Below are 15,965 nucleotides of genomic sequence, written 5' to 3' on the forward strand. Positions count from 1 at the left end.
GGTCGTGCCCCGGACCGTGACCACGGTTCTCACGTAGGTAACAGCCACCGACCTCTCCTTCGCCGCACAAGCACGCGTAAGCTGTCTCGGCACTTGCCTTTCTGTTGTTTAGAAACGGTCCCCGCAAACGACAGCCTTTTCCATCCCCAAACCCAAGTTACCATGTCCTTTTACACCGTGAGGTCCCAACGTCCCAGACCCTCCACACCCAGATTTGGGTCGGGGTGTTCTGTAGTCACCTGAGTCTGTTCCTGCTTCCAACAGACCGAGACAGAACCAGAAATTCAGTTCTGTTTGGCTCTTTGGATCCGAGCTTCCTGGTTAAAATGATTTTTTAAAAAAATAAATGATACGATGGGAGAATGTAGAAATGTCTGGAACGTGTCCAAGACCAGTGAGAACGCTGTGAGGAGACAATCCCACTGCGGCCTCGCAGCCCAGACGAGTGAGACGTGCCCCGGGGACACCCCTGGCCCCAGCGGCTGGCACCTGCGGCGGGAACTTCGGCCACGGTAGCGGTTGGTGCGGTTTCTCCACCCCTGCCTCCCGCATCCCGCTCCCCTTCTCCCGACTGTTTCTCAGAACAGGTTCTATAGCTGTTCCATCCTAAACACCAGCCAGCCCGTGTTTGGGCAGCAGGGACCCGCGGGCATGCTGGAATCCTAACAGAAGGAGCACTTATCCCCGGAGCACAAACAGGCTGCTTCGGGGCTGATGGATTGACAAGCGAAGGGCGTCGCTCACGTAGGACCCTGTTGTCTGCAGGGAAGGGATGGACGGACTGTCGTGTGCAGACCCACGGGCATGGGCACAAGTTGCTCCCTCCCTGCCCACCCCCAGGCTGCAATCATGTGGTCTGGATGCCTCTCCTGCCGTGATTTAGTGCAGGATTCCTCCGGGATGACCAAGGGGATGTTTGTGGGGGAAGCAGCGTTCGTGCGGTTCCTGGGTTAGCCCGTCTTCCCAGACGCTGAGCCTGGCATGAGCGCTCTTGTGAGCTGGATTTGGAAAGGGCTCCCTGGAAAAACTGGTGAGAGACGGGGTAGTGGGACCAGGACGGGAGGAAGGGTGGCGCACAGTGCCAAGCAGAGGCTCCAGTGAGCAGAGACTTGCGCTCAGGGCAGCCCTGGGTGCTGGCTCTCGGAGGTGGAAACACCCTGGGCGCTGGCGTTTGGAGGTGGTCATGGTCCATGGGGAGGCGGGCGGAGCACAGGCGAGCCTGCTTCGGTTCCTTTCCAGCCACTTTCAGAGGCATTCACAGGAGTGATAACTGCGCCAGACAGTGCTTCCCCGACATCAGACCTCACTCTTGTACGTTGGTGTCTCTCGGGAGTCCTGATACCAACTCTTTCCACCTCACTTTTGTGGGTCCCAACACACCAAAGCAGATATTGGGGTACCAGCATCCCATGGCCATAAAATGTGCAAATGCTCAACTGGTACCCAGGATTGAGATCCTGCCGAAGGCGGCAACGGCTTTCCATCAGGATGTAGCTCAGGTCACAGGGGACTGTGGGTCAACTCCGAGCTCATCCTTGGCCCATGACAAGTGTCAAGATGCAGGTGGACATTCCCAGCACGTAAATAAGGCAGAAACTCTGAGCCAGTCCCTTTTTGGGTGGAAGCAGCTGGGAAGTTGTTTCGTCTGGGTAGGAAGCCCTGGATGCAGAAAGCTATTCACCGCGAGGCCTGCGGTGGGGCAGAATCCCAGACGCGGTGCACTCCAGTTTTGTTTCTCTAGCCCGAGGCTTAGAGAAAGGCTAATCAGGAAATCTGGCCAATTTTCGTCTTGGGTCCCATTCTAGGTTCTAATGTACCGTGAAATTCAATGCAGTTCCACATGCTTTTTTAGACTCTGGGTAAAGTCTTTTCTTTTGGAAGAAACAAAGCTAAGCCGGTGCTCGATGTGTCTGAGCCTGGGGGAAATGTGAACCGGGCCCCAACTCACGTGGATTCCGAGGAGGCGACCGTGATGTGGGAGAAAGGGCGCTTGGCTCAGAGGACCTGCCCCCGGGTCACACTTGCTTTGCGAACTGGGCCTCGGTTCCCCTCTCCGTAAAGCACAAAGCCGTCAGGGTGGCCGTGAGGTTAGGGAAAGATCACAGAAGGGGAACAGTGACCTGGTGACGTTACTGAAGGCAAGTTCGTGTGCCCAATGCACCGTGAGGCCAAACGAACCAAAACACTGGAGCTCAGAACGGGGAAAGATTTATCACAGGGCTGAGCAAGGAGGACAGGGTGGCTCACGCCCAAGAAAACCCCAAACTCCCCGAAGGGCTTCAGCAAAGTATGTTTAAAGACCAGGTGAAGGAGAGGGGGTCACAGGGGACAGGATCAGCTTGTGCACAATCCTCTGGTTGATGTGGAGGGAACGGGGCGGTCAACACTATCAACCCCTAAGGTGCCAGAAGGTCTGGGGGCCACATGCTCTCGATCAAGTAGTTAATTTCTTTCCTTTGACAGTGGCTTAATTTAAACATCTGGAAATCTCAGGAACTATACGTGAGATCTGATTATCTGGGTGCTTCTGAGAGGAGCTGCAGCAGAGGACATGGGGGAGGGGTCTGTCCCGGGAAGACCCCACAGGGTCCTGCTCGGTTACAATGATGCCTTAATAGTGATCACTGTTTCCACTGGAGAACTTGTCTGTCTGTTCGAGGAGAAACACCTGCAGGATCACCACCTCCTTAGAACACAGACGACTGCCCCTTCCCACCTCCACAGCCTACTCCCTGCTTCCTCTCCTCCATCCTCCTCGACAGCCTCCCCTTCTTCAAGGCTCCACTCAGGACCAACTACCCCTGCGGTTCTTACCCACTGCTCTGGCTCAGGCTGAGGCTTTGGCTCCTGACCCCAAATACCACCTTCTGTCTGATCCATGTTAGTGTAGATACAGATAAATTGTAAGTGTAGTTTTAGATGGAGTTACCATTTCAGAGGGAGAGAAACCGTGGCAGAGTGCATCTTCCAGATGGTCTCAGTGGTGACTCCGGGATCACGTGTGCTTCCAGAATCTTGTCCCTCCCCAACCCCCACCAGAAGTCAGGTGTCTACTGCCCCTCCCCCCGAGGCCTTTGTAAGCACCCCTGACCCACAGAAGGCGGTGGAAATGCTCTGTGACGTCCCAGTGTTGGTTGTTGAAGGCCATATGACTTCCTCCCGGGCCTTTAGCTCTGAGCCCATTGAGAAGTCCCCATGGACGAGGCCCAAGGAAGAGAGAGAGGGGCCCGGGAGCCCCAGTGGGTCCAGCCCCTGGTGTTTGAGTTTCCCCAGCACGGGTGCCGGAAAGGCTGTGAGTGCTGAATTCACGTTTCCAGTTCCAGCTGCCGTGTAAGGACCATCTTCTGAGGCCAGTCCACCCCCAGAAGTGTGACCCACAGTAGTGAAATGTCATGGCGGTCTTAAACCACTACGTTTTAGGAGAGCTGCTAGTCAGCACTGGGGTGCATAACATGCATTCGCGCGTGTACACACGTACACATTCACATGTATACGTCATACACGGTACATGTATGTTTGGGGATATCACCTGCCTTCTGTCGTCCTCCAGTTTGTGTGTTTGTGTCTTTAGACCTGGCTTCCCCAGCTGGGCTGTAGAGTCCAGGAGGGCAGAGCTGTGTTACGTGCACCCTAGCTATCCTCTGCCAGACCTGGACCGGCGTGGTGGGTGTAGCCGTGCCTTGTGGCGTCGGATGGATGGGGAGACACCTGTGTCCCTGAAAAGCTTGCTAACATTACAGGATGCATTTGTGAGCACAAAGAAATCAGAGTCTCTTTGGCCTTTGAATCATTCTCAGAGGAACCCTGTATCCTTGGAGAGAACCATTTGGTTGAAATCGCTAAGCATAAGCCGCTTGATTGGCTTCTGTGTCGTAGACACAGGGAAGGGCACCGCAGCTCTCGCCAGCCCTCCCACCTGTAGGCGCCGGACCACCAGCCTCTTAGATTAGCCAGCAGTTAGGCCAGACCTTGTGTGCTTGGTCCAGAATCCGCGAGGAGTTGCCACTCCCATCTTCAGATTAAAAAGCAGCCCCTTAGCCTCGCTCCTCACCTTAGTGTTAGCTAGGAGAGTGGAGATTTTATGCCGTCAAGTTGGACAGTCTGGTCATAGTTATTTGAGCTATGCAAGAAAACTTAAATGCCAGAGTCTCTCATAGAATACTAAATAGCAAAAACCCCCACAGATCTCAAACATTGAAAGGATTCTTTCTTAAAAGAATTATTTTCATAGATTTTCTCCATAGACCTAAATGAAATGCCCCAAATTCAACATTCACATGAGAAAAGATCAAAGGACGCAATGATATAAACGTCTTTTTCGTCCTTTGAGAGCTGGCTGAGTCATCCTACCACCCGCTGCGTGAACTCGCTGTCCAGCAAGCCAGGTGAGCTGCAGGCCAGCATCTTTGAGTACGTTTAATCCAGTCCTTGGGTGGTGGGGGTGGCAAGGAGATGCTCATTGTCTTTGATTAGTCTTTTACTTCAGTGGGCCCAAGATTTTTCCTGGTTTGTGACAGTAAACGCCTGCATTTGTCTCTGGCCTCTGTGTTGTTGTTGTTGACTGAAATAAGACGCGCCACCTGAAAGCTGAAAGTATGTTTTATATTCAAAGGCCATTTCTGAGGACTCGAGCCCAGGATGACAGCCTCCTGTATCGCTCTGAGGGACTGCTCCAAAGTGTCAAGGTAGAAGCCAGGATATATGAGTTTTTGCAACAAAGACCAGGTAGTTGGAACATCAAAAGATTGCTGTTAATAAAAGAAAACCAGAGCTCTCAATTTAAGGACTTCAGCACTTTTCTATGTATGGGAAGGTGCAAAGGTCTGGGCTCACTGAAATCATTCCTTTGATGTGCACCTAGAAACCTAGGGGCTAGTGTCCTGTGCTTTCCCGTCCTGAATCCCCTCAGGGGGGACCACTGGGGGTGGCAGCTGAAGCCAGGCTGCCTGCTCGTCTGCATCCTGAGTTCTCTCCGCTCACTGTCGGAGGTGGCAGTAGCGGCTGATGACTTGATGGTTGCAGCATCCTTTGTTTACTGATACAGTTTGCAGTATTCTTCGTTCGCATCATGATGACGTTGATTACATCATAAAGTTTATGCTACTGCCTCTGCATCATTTTGCCCCTAAATAATTATGTTGATTACCTTAAGGGTTTCCTTGAATGTGTTTTCAACTCCAGCCAACTCTGTGATGAAATATAAGCACATAGAAAGACACAAGCTAGCCAGAAATGACACAAAATCCTAAATTCTGAGGGGGAACCAGCAGTCGCTGGCTTGTAACAGGGAGTGTGATGGAATTCTGACACCAGAACAAAGGGAAGGCTTTCCTTCCTCCTTACTTTGAACACAAGTGGTAGTGTTTATTCATTTGGTCTCAACTAACTCAGGAATTGAGTAGAATTTCCCCCTTTTTTTCCCCATTAAAAAAGATTAAATGTTAGTACTTTTATGTGCTTTGTGTAGTGGCCGGATTTAGTCTAAAGTCTGTCTGCTGCCTACCTTTCTTCCCTATTTCGGAAGCTTCACAAATTTGTCTGGACTTGAAAAGCCTTTATTAAACACCTACCTCCTATAGTTGTGAATTCCAATTTGCCAGCTTCATGTGGGAAGTCAAAAGCGTGACACAGGAACATATAAGAGAACCTCCCATCTCCAAAAGAAAGCGGGACCTGATTTCACTCCCTTAGCTGTAGCTGGTTTCTGATACCACTTTGCCCCCGACACCCGTTCTTGCCTCTGAGACTTTAGGCATCACCTGTCGGAGACATCAGAACCGTCACAGACGCATCTCTGGGTTGCCTTTGCCTCGAAGTAGTTACAGCTGAGGGCTTGGCAAGGCCGAGCATCTCCTCCTGTAACCCTCGACCGTGCTGAGTGCTCTCTCTGTCCGAACCTTGGTTTATGCATATAACTTAGTGTGAAATTAGGTTACCCCCTAGACCCTCCATCACATCTTGCCAGCCCACCAGTCACCTTCACTTTCCCCAGGGTGTTACTTACCAGTGGGACACATAGTTGTCTCAGGCTGCATTAGTTCATGGAGGACTTAATGTAGCTAATAGCGAGTTTGGGGAAACTTGCATGTGAATTTCGTCTACTGCAAATTTTCTGTGGCAGGTTATGATCTTGTGTATGTTTGGACTTTTGATTTCCAGTCATGGTAGAATGGCTTGCACTGGATGAATGCTTCTGTAGGAACGATTACAGACTCTGAACAAAACAAAGGAAAGTAATTGTTTAAAAGCTTGGGAAAATAAACAAAACAAGCAGAGACTAGGGAGTTATGGAGTTTGAAAGAAGGATACCACACTGTGCGAGGGCCACACCAGGTGGCTTTTCCCCAGCACGAGCCGTTCATGGGAGATGGAGCTTAAGCAGAAAGCAGTGATCTTATTCGGCTGAGACATCAGAGATTAGAGTTTGGAGCTCCCAGAGCAGCTGGAAATTGGGGGACATCCCAGAAAGGAAGAATTCAAACATGCATATGAATTCCCCTCAAATACTTGACTGACCCCAAAATTTTGCATGCTTTGGGGCAGCTCTGGGCAGTCCCTGGGAACTTGAAAGCCGAAAGCACCTGGAAGGCTGGACTTGCTGAGCAGAGGTTTCAGTAGCTACCAGTGCTGGGGAGACAGAGTTTGGAGGTCAAGGTGCCAGAGGTAAAGAGGCTTAGTAAACAACTCAGACTTTCTGATGAAATCCTACCAGGACCGCTGTCCCAGGACTAAGAGTGTATCAGAACACACTTCTGTTAGGAAAAAACCCAAAACCAGCACCAGAGATGACCCTCCAATGATTTAACTTCCTGCTCCAACAAAACTCAGTACTCTTCTGAGCAAGCCAGCTGAGTCCAGAGTCACCTCAGTGCATCATCTGCACACTCAAATATACAATCGAAAATTACTAGACACACCTCAAGTCGACTCTAGATCCCCTTGCTTTGATCTGCCTGCTCCAAACTGTGCCCGCTGTTGCTCATCTAATTACAAGACAGCACAATGGCTTCCTTAAGATATCTTTCTTGTTATCAGTTTCTACCCTTGATCTGTGCTCTGAAAGCTCAGATGGAGAACAAAGCACATTTTGGAAGCAAAAGGCCTTTAGTCTCTTTCATTCAAAGCTATAGAGCCCAGTGATGGGCTACGGAATGGAGAAAAATGGATGTAAGAATTACTATTTGTTTAGGATTAATTACACTCTTCTCTTAATTTTCATTCACATTCAGTGACAGATATTTTCCAAAAGATGGCTCCATGGCATTTGGAATCTAAGCTTCGGATGCATAAACTTAGTGATCCAATAAAAAAAGCCTTGAATTCAAATCTACCTTTAAAAGAGTTTCTGGCGTAATTAGAAGATTTTCACATCCCTGGCGGGGGACAAGAATCCCTGAGCACCTGTGGGGTGTCCAAGCTGGCCCCTGTGGGTCAGTGCCAGATGACCCATAGTGAAACCTGAAAAAAAAAAGAGAGAGAGAGAGATTTTCAAGTGCATTGACCCAAAACCATAGGGAAATGATCAAAAGATATCTAATGCATGGTAACATAAAAGGGAAAATGATTTCCCCTGGGTAACATCTTCATTTCTCCCTCAAGGAGAGGCCAGAGGTTGCCAAATACTAAGTGCGGAGTGAGCACAGCTTGTATTTTGCTAACTGAATAAGCCAGTAGTTTGTTTACTTACATATCTTCCTACAAATAGTTGTGAGTTTTCTTAGATAGTTATTTCATTGTTATAGACTAGATGTCAAGCTAATGTTTTATAAATGGGTAACCACCTAATACGTCTGCTTAAACATATTTGATGTCTTTGGGGGATCCTACTGAAACGCTTTTTTTTCAGTTTGAGTTCTGAATATTTTTTAATTGAGCTGTAGTTGATTATTGAAGCACTTTTAATTCTCCTCCCCTGCACCCCGGGTTTTTCATGGCTTATACTCTAAAACAGGTGCAGTTCAAAGGAAATGATGGCAGGAATCACTATTATCCGGGGCAAGGAGAGCCAGTTATCCTCTCAGTAAAGCTTCAGCAAGGGAAGTAAGAAGCACACATGTCCCCATTCCCATTCTTATAACCATGGCAGACATTGTTAATAGATCATGATGCTCTACCGCAGTGAGCCCCATCCAAGACACAGCCGAACAGTCAGTCATAATCAGTCAACTGATGAGCATATGAGATGAGATCTTTTTTTAGCACCAAAATTGATAATCATGGAATAACATTTGGGGGAAAAAGAAAGATTACGATTTGAAAGGGGAAACAGAGGGAGAGCTTTAACAGTGCTTCTCACCAAAGCCTTCTGTAAATTACCTTCCATCTGTAGATCAATAGGACACCAAAGATGACTTCTAAAATTTGAGATTTGGTGAGTTAACATTTTTTCAAACCACTGATTTTGAAACTACCGGTCATTTAGAATTGAGCACTTCATCTTCAACAAAGTAAATGCATAGAGTGAACATTTTCAATATAGATTCCTGTGGGGAATTGCTACATTTAACAAACACTATTTTAATTATATTTTTCCTAAGAATGTTTTTCACCCAGGCTCATCCTCTCCAAGGGTGCTTGAGAAGGAATGGGCATGCCTTCCAATCATTTTAGGTCATCTTAAGGAGCTATGTGGTAGGCTTCCGCATACATCAGCTTGTTGGTCTGCATTTCTCTGGATCAGTAAGCAGACGTGGGAACATGAGAGATGCAGTGCCTGGGTCAGGCCCCAGTTCATCCATCCAAATGTTCTGCCTCTGCCATTGGCACCAAGGGACATTTTGAGGAACAGAGCCATCCAAGAAGAGCATGAAGTTCTGAACACCACAGGGCTATTGACCATAAATATTTCATTTCCTTTAATAAGAATTCATTACTGACACAGCTGCAGTGATCCCATAGGAGCAACAAATGCGTTGTAGGCTCTTGCCTATGCAGAGGTGTCCGTCTCTCTGCAGCCACGTCTGTGGCCTCAAGACATGACACCATTAGTGGGGTCACTGTCTTCTCTGCAGTAGCTGCTGGATCAGAAACATAAGCAGTGTGGATGCCATGGCTTTTTATTATTGATAAAGAAATATGTTTCTATTTCATCAAATTACATGTCAGTGCCCTGCCAGGCCAAAAGTCTATGTAACTAATGACTGGGGTTCTTTAGTTGCAAAGAATGTCAGTTCCCTTCCAGGAGAAAAGCTTGTGGGATGATTGTTTAAAATCTTCTGCCAATCTGGACATGAGAGAAAGAACTCTGGAGGGGAAATAAGGAGATTGTCATGGGTGTTGGATCAACTTCTGCATCATGTCCTGTGTCCTGCTTAGCCTCACTGAGCATAGGAGGAGGCCACTGAAATGTCTGAAACTTCTCAAGTTGTGAATATATCCATGTTCACACAGATTTTGTTTTTCTGGATAATTTTGTCCAGGGGCCTTCCATTATGATAAACATGTTCATTTGAGCAACAAACACTTACTTAGCAACTGTGCTGTTGCAGGCACTTGGCTCAGCACAGGGAATATAGAGGATATATTTCCTCTGACCTAAACTGCCCTCCCCCAGTCCAGTGGAGGAGACAGAAGAAACCAAAAATTGCTGCAAGGCAAGGCCTCACGTGCAGATCTGTGGGGATGCTGAGAACATACTTGTTCTTGCATTGCTCAGGGTGGGTTTGGATATGCTGGCTAACAAACAGCCCCAAATCTCAATGGCTAAGAATGCAAATGCTATTTATTACCTATGCTACATGCACTGAGTGTGCATATTAGGGAGTGGGATTCTGACATCAGTCAGTCAGGGACCCAGGCTGATGGAAGATTCATCCTGATAGATGTTTCCATGAGCACTGAGACAAGAAAACGTAAGGTAGTGAGTCAGACCCTGGCTAAGAAAATCCACTCAGAAGTGTGACCCATGTTGTTTCACTTACATTTCATTAACCAAACAAGCTGCCTGGCCCCACCTAACCATACAGGGGACCGAGAAGTGTGCTCCTTCCAGGTCTCAGAGCAAAGGGACATGGGCTATTTGTCAACAACTTGAAAGACCACATGAGTTAGGGTCTAGTTGTTGGGGGTTTTGCTGAACTGTCCCTCCCAACGTCATTTCTCAGCCAATAATTCTGTCTTGAGTTTACACAAAAGCCGTGTCCTGGGAGAAAGGCTTTCCGAGTTCATTCACTTGGTGTTGATCACTCTTTCATGGACCCGGACCTGGTGGGTGCCGCCCACAGAGAGAGAAAGGATGGGGTTCCTGCCCTCCGGGAGCTCACAGGGTGGTTGAGTCTGAGGTATGCGTGGGCAGCAGAAGACTGCAGTTTGTTTGGAAAGTCACTGGGTGCTCACACAGTATAATAGGGCCCTGAAAAGAGGGTTGGGTCAGCTCCGTGGGAGGCTGATTGTTACCGTACCTGGCAGACTGGATTTTCTCAAAGTTCACCGTTCAAACCAGAGGAGGAGGGAGCAGCAGGCTTTATGTGGCGGAGGGAGGGAAGGTTGGGGGAGCACCAGGGCAGATGAAAGCACCTCAGACAGAATCAGGAAGTCACCCATTGCTGCAGGGGATCAGTTGGGCAATATCAGGACCATAGTTCTTGGGGCAATCCCTTAGAGTCCAATCAGTCAAGATATGCTAGGTATTTTGTGCTGAGAAACCCCTGGGATGAGACAGGGGCATCATGATGGCTGCAGCGGCCCAGATTCCCTTCTCTCAAACATTCTCAGGGAGCCAGGCCTCTTGAGACATTCTGATCTTCATCTGGGGCAACTCAATTTGATCAATCTGCGATTGGTATGTCTAAAGATGCTGCGAAAGTCCCTGCTGCCTCTTTTTTTTTTTTTTCTTTTCCAAAGAGAACAGAAAATACTCCATCCCCTTCAAACCGCCATTTAGACTCATCAAACTCAGACCTCAGGGAAGCGGCCAGGAGAGAGAAGCTGGGCGCTGATTGCAGTTGCTGCGGTAAGGGGAACCGCTCCCTCCGGGCTCTGTGGTTTCCATGGGAACAGCACTGCTCGCCTATGCCTCCCCCACCCCCGACTCCCCGGGGCTGGTGAGATGTACAGAAAGGAAAATTGGGGGAGCGGAAGAGAGGAGCAGAAAAAGGCTTTGAGGATTTTGGAGGTATTTGGGGGAATGCTCAGCCAGATGTGTGGCTGTTCCCAGCGTGGCACGTGGACCACATGGCCCCCAACAGCCCGAACACGGGAAGCACTTACCTGGATGCTGACACTGATGCAGCAACTTTGGACTAAACACCATCCTGGAGAAACAGACGCCAACGCAAGGCAGGCAGGAGCTGGTGACGAGTGGATTTTAACACCACCACCAGGAGGAACGTGTCCTGGGCCCCCTGCAGGACCAGCATCCCGCTGTGGTTATAATGATAAGCAATAGCAGGAGGGACCCAGGAAGCAGGGCGGGAGATGTTTCCCGTGCAGTGTGTACTCTCCCCAGCAGCCCTGCAGGATGCACCACACACCCATCTCACAGATGAAGGAGATGGGCTCCGAGAGGGGACAGGGTAATCATGAGCAGTAGAGGTGGGATCCGGACCCGGGCCAACTCCTCCTGGGGGCTCTTATGTAAAATCTAACTGACAGCCCCAGGAAAATGTTACCTTCCCAATGATGGGTGAGCATCCTAGCTCAAGCCTTGATTAACCAATGCCTCCGGTTATTCAGGATTTGGGTGCAAGAAAGCACAGCCAAGCAGAGGGCTGCTGGGATGGCATCAGCTCCGCCGTCAGCTTTGCAGGAGGCATGGAAGGCCCCACTCGGGTTTATAGATGAGAAGACTGAGACCAGGAAGCTCTGGGCAGGGCCTTCCAGTCCAGCGGGCCAGCCTGTCTCCGTACGCTGATCGTGGCCAGCTCCAGCTGCTCTGTCTTTATTTTTCAGTTGAAGTAGAATTGATTTACAGTGTTGTGTTAGTTTCTGGTGTACAGCATGGTGATTTCATATTCTTTTTCATTACAGGTTATCTCAAGATACTGACTATAGTTCCCTGTGCTGTCCAGTAGGGCCTTGTTGTTTATCTATTCTGTATACAGTAGTTTGTATCTGCTAGTCTCAAACTCTCAGTTTAGCCCTCCCCAGACGCCCTGGCCTTTTCCCTTTGGTAACCATAAGTTTGTTTTCTATGTCTGTGGATCTCTTTCTGTTTTGTAAATAAGTTCATTTGTGTCATTTTTTTAAGATTCAACACATAAATGATATCATATGGTATTTTTCTTTCTCTTCTTACTTCACTTAGAATGACCATCTCCAGGGACATCCATGGTGCAGCAAATGGCATTATTCTTTTTATGGCTGAGTAATATTCCATTACATATATACACACATATACACACACACACAGACACGTACATATATGTGTGTCTGTGTATACACACACACACACACACACACACACATTTTCTTTATCCAGTCATCTGTCCATGGACATTTAGGTTGCTTCCATGTCTTGGCTATTGTAAATTGTAAATAGTTCTGCTGTGAACACTGGGGTACATGCATCTTCTCAAATTCATTTTCTCTGGGTGTATGTCCAAGAGTGGGATTGCTGGATCACAGGGAACCTCTGGTTTTAGCTCAGCTGCAGGTTCTGAGAGCACCGTTTCCCAGGTGTGTCATCCTGGCCAGGGGGTTGCTTGGCCTCGGAGAAGCAAACTCAGCTGCTGCTGGCGGCGCTTTCCTGGACCGCTGGGCCAGCTGGGCCAGGCCGACCTGCTCCATCCCCAGTCAATGTTCTGAGTCTCGTATCTCAGAGCTCTTCCTCCTGCTGACACTTATTAGACGCCTGCTGTATGCACCGGCCGTACTCAGTGTGTGGACTCGAGGGAGCAGTGAGGAGGAACCACAGGCACTTTCAGATGGGCCAGCAGGCAAACTGCGGCCCAGAGATGAAGTGACACGTCCCCAAAGCCGCACCACGGGCGCCTGGGGTTGAGCGTCCCAGCTCCAGATGCCCGATGGAGGACCCTTTCCTGGGCCCCAGGCTGACCCCTTTCCTTAGGAAGATGAAACACGATCGTACTGAACTGCTTTAGCACCACAACGAAGCAGTACATGGGTTGGTACTGTGGGTGCTGACAATGGGGGGCTGGTAAGTGAGGCGTGTGAGGGGCCTGCCTCCCCCGGAATGAAGCTGCTGCTCCTGTGGGTCTCTGGTGACAGGGCTGTTCCCGAGTCACGTCCTCCGTGGCCAGGGGCGTCTGCTACTGCCCTTCGCGGAGGAGCCAGACAGGCTTCTAACCGGTGGGACCGCTGCTTTGTGCGGGCCCGCGTCGCAGTGCGGCAGCTCTGCTGGAAGCCGACCTTCGGGCCCTCCCGTGCCGACCCAGGACACGGGTCCCCACAGCACAGGCCTGGGCACAGGGGGCCTGCTGCCCCCTCCACCCCACGCCCCGCGGCCGTGTGCTGACGCCAGTTACACCGAGCAGGTGACGGTCCCTCGTTCCTCTTCAGAGAGACGTCACGTACCTCCTGTTTTCACTTCCTGCCCAGGGGAGTCTGGGGACCTCAGGGGTGGGGGACACAGGCTGCAGCAGACACTGCACCGGCCACGCAGGGATCACCATGCCAGGACTGCCAGTGGTTTCCCGAGGCACCTGTGACTCTGTCTAGGGCCTTGTCTGGCCCCAGGAACACGCTGGACTCGGCTGGTACAGAGCTGAGCAGGGCCCACCTTGAGGTGTTTAGGACCACGGGCAGCCCTGAGGCTGTCCTGCAGCCTCTCCCAGAGGGGCCCCGGCAAGGCTGACCGCGCGTGCACGCCTTCACTTCCTCACCTCACCTCCCACCCTCTGGGATCACCGCCCACCCAAACGGCCGGCATTCAGACCCTGGTCAGGGGCCCATCCCGGGAAGCCCTGGTTGCACACAGGGACACGTGGGACCTGTGAAAGGAGGCTCATCTCTTGGAGGGCAAGGGGAGAGGGCCTCAGCTCGATTTTTAAAAGAAATCTCTTCTTGTGATTTTTTTTTTTTTTTTGCCAAAGATGGTGCATCTCTCAGAGGGAGAATGAGGTGTGTGCATTCTCTGCAGGCTGTGCGTTAGCTCTTTGGAATCCCGTTCACTGTTTTATCATCAGCCCTACACGTGTTCTCACAGAGGGGCTGTAATGAAAGGGCAGGCGGGCTGGGGTCCCTGCAGGGAGGCTTCCTGGGCATGCTTCTCCTGGTCCTTCTTTCCGCGTGGCTGTGAGCCACCAAGTAAGAATGTTGTCATTCTGGGAGCAAGCCAGTTTGAAAGCATGTAACTGACTCTCTGCTTTCTATCCGCCTCCCCCACCCGCCCATTGACCCCCATCACACCCCCCCTTCGTCCCAGCCACTGACCAGGCACGTTCAGCTTAGTGAGAAGGTCCCACCAGGCCGGCTGCTCTGCTCCCAGCCCCCAGCCCCCAGGGCCACCGCGCTGGAATCCTCCCATAGAGGATGGGTGTCTTCTCATGACCAGTCGTGGGAAACTGGGAGTTTCCAGCTGGTGATGGATCAGAGACCAGGGCAGATCAAGATGGGGTCACTGCCAAGCCCTCCACTCCCCAGAGAGAAAAAGAGCGGAGGGTCCCTGAGCAGGGAGGAGGAGGAGCCTGAAGGAGAGAATCAGGGTCATGATCCCCGTCCCCATCCCCGTCCTCAGAGAATGCTTGGCCAGGACTTTGGACAGCGCTCAGCCCTCCCGGAGCCAGCACTGGGCTCTGTGGGTCCTTCCCCATCCAGGGGCACAGCCCTCAAGCTGGTCTTCTCCAAGAACCCTAGCCAGGTCCCAGGTTCGTCTGGAGGACCTCAGGGGTGGGGGACACACCTTAGATGAGACCCTCCCTTGCCAAAACTCAATGCCCAGAGGATCCATCTAGTCATGGTCATTCCACTCCTCCACCCACTGTTGAGTGAACAGGGGATTTGAAAACCAAAAGGCCTGATTTTTAAAATCAAAATGTAAGTGTATCACTTACTGACAAGGTACCTTTGATCAAACCATTCCTGCAGGCCCTGGCAGAGAGGTGGGGAGGATGGAGCCAGCATAGCGTGGGTGCACCGTGGCCTTCACTCCCTACACCTGCTGCGCTCAGTCTCATTTTTTGCCCAAAGCCACATCACTCTTCCCAGAGGCAGTGGGAGGGGCAGGAAGGAAGGAAGTAGCTGGCTTCCACGCATCAGTGACAGAGCCCACCTCAGTGCCCACCTCACTGCCCCCACCCCCACCCCCACCGCTGATATAAGCAGTCCCCACACGGGATTGTTCTAGGCGGTGCCCCTCCCAGGGCAGACCGTGGTTTCGGCTCTCCTAGGACAGTGGCTGCTCTGGTCACTACATTAACTTGGCATGCCACCCCGTCTCCACTTCCAGGGCCGGGAGGGCCGTAGAATGCTCATGTTGACCCCCGAACTGGCCAGCGCTGAGAAGCCCCGTGGCAGCTGCACAGAGAAATGCAAAGGAAAAACCGGCCCACCTGCTTCCCTCTGGTGTGTAGGGCAGAACGTAGATCAGATCAGGCCCCCTTGGAGGAAGCCCCCAGAAGGAGGAGGGCAGCTGGTAGAGCAAGATTGGGAACAGACCCCAGGTGCTGGAATGCCGGCAGTGAGGGCGTCCCTGGCCTGGTCCACTGGGCGCGTGGCCCGAGCTGTGGGCCCTCTAGTACAGTGTCCAGTCCTGCTGCCCGATGGGTTCCCGCTCCACAAAGCGGGAGTAGCCACTTCCTGGGAGGGTCGGGGAGAGTGGGTGCCGAGTGCAGGGCCGGGTGCAGGAGCCGAGCTCAGCGGGGGCGCCGTTGGCATCTCTGCGCCCGTCTGTCACCCGTCCTGCGGCCAGAGCCTCGCCCCGCCCATCTCGGCCCGTCAGCAGCAGCCCGTCCCAAGGGCACTGAGGGTTCCTGCGCACGAAAGGGGCATCAGGAGGGAGGGGGGCGAAGCCGTGGGCCGCGCTTGTTGCTCTACAGAACCACGAGTTGGGGCGCAGGGTCAGGCAG

General features: G+C 51.2%; 1 protein-coding gene across 5 annotated transcripts in view; it reads left to right on the forward strand.

Annotated features, from left to right (window-relative positions):
• Positions 1-15,965, forward strand: part of SLC24A3 (solute carrier family 24 member 3) — a 427,850-nt gene that overhangs the window by 239,298 nt on the left and 172,587 nt on the right. The gene's annotated exons all lie outside the window — the stretch shown is intronic.

Source organism: Camelus dromedarius, chromosome 18, assembly GCF_036321535.1.
Source record: "Camelus dromedarius isolate mCamDro1 chromosome 18, mCamDro1.pat, whole genome shotgun sequence".
Classification (NCBI taxonomy): domain Eukaryota; kingdom Metazoa; phylum Chordata; class Mammalia; order Artiodactyla; family Camelidae; genus Camelus; species Camelus dromedarius.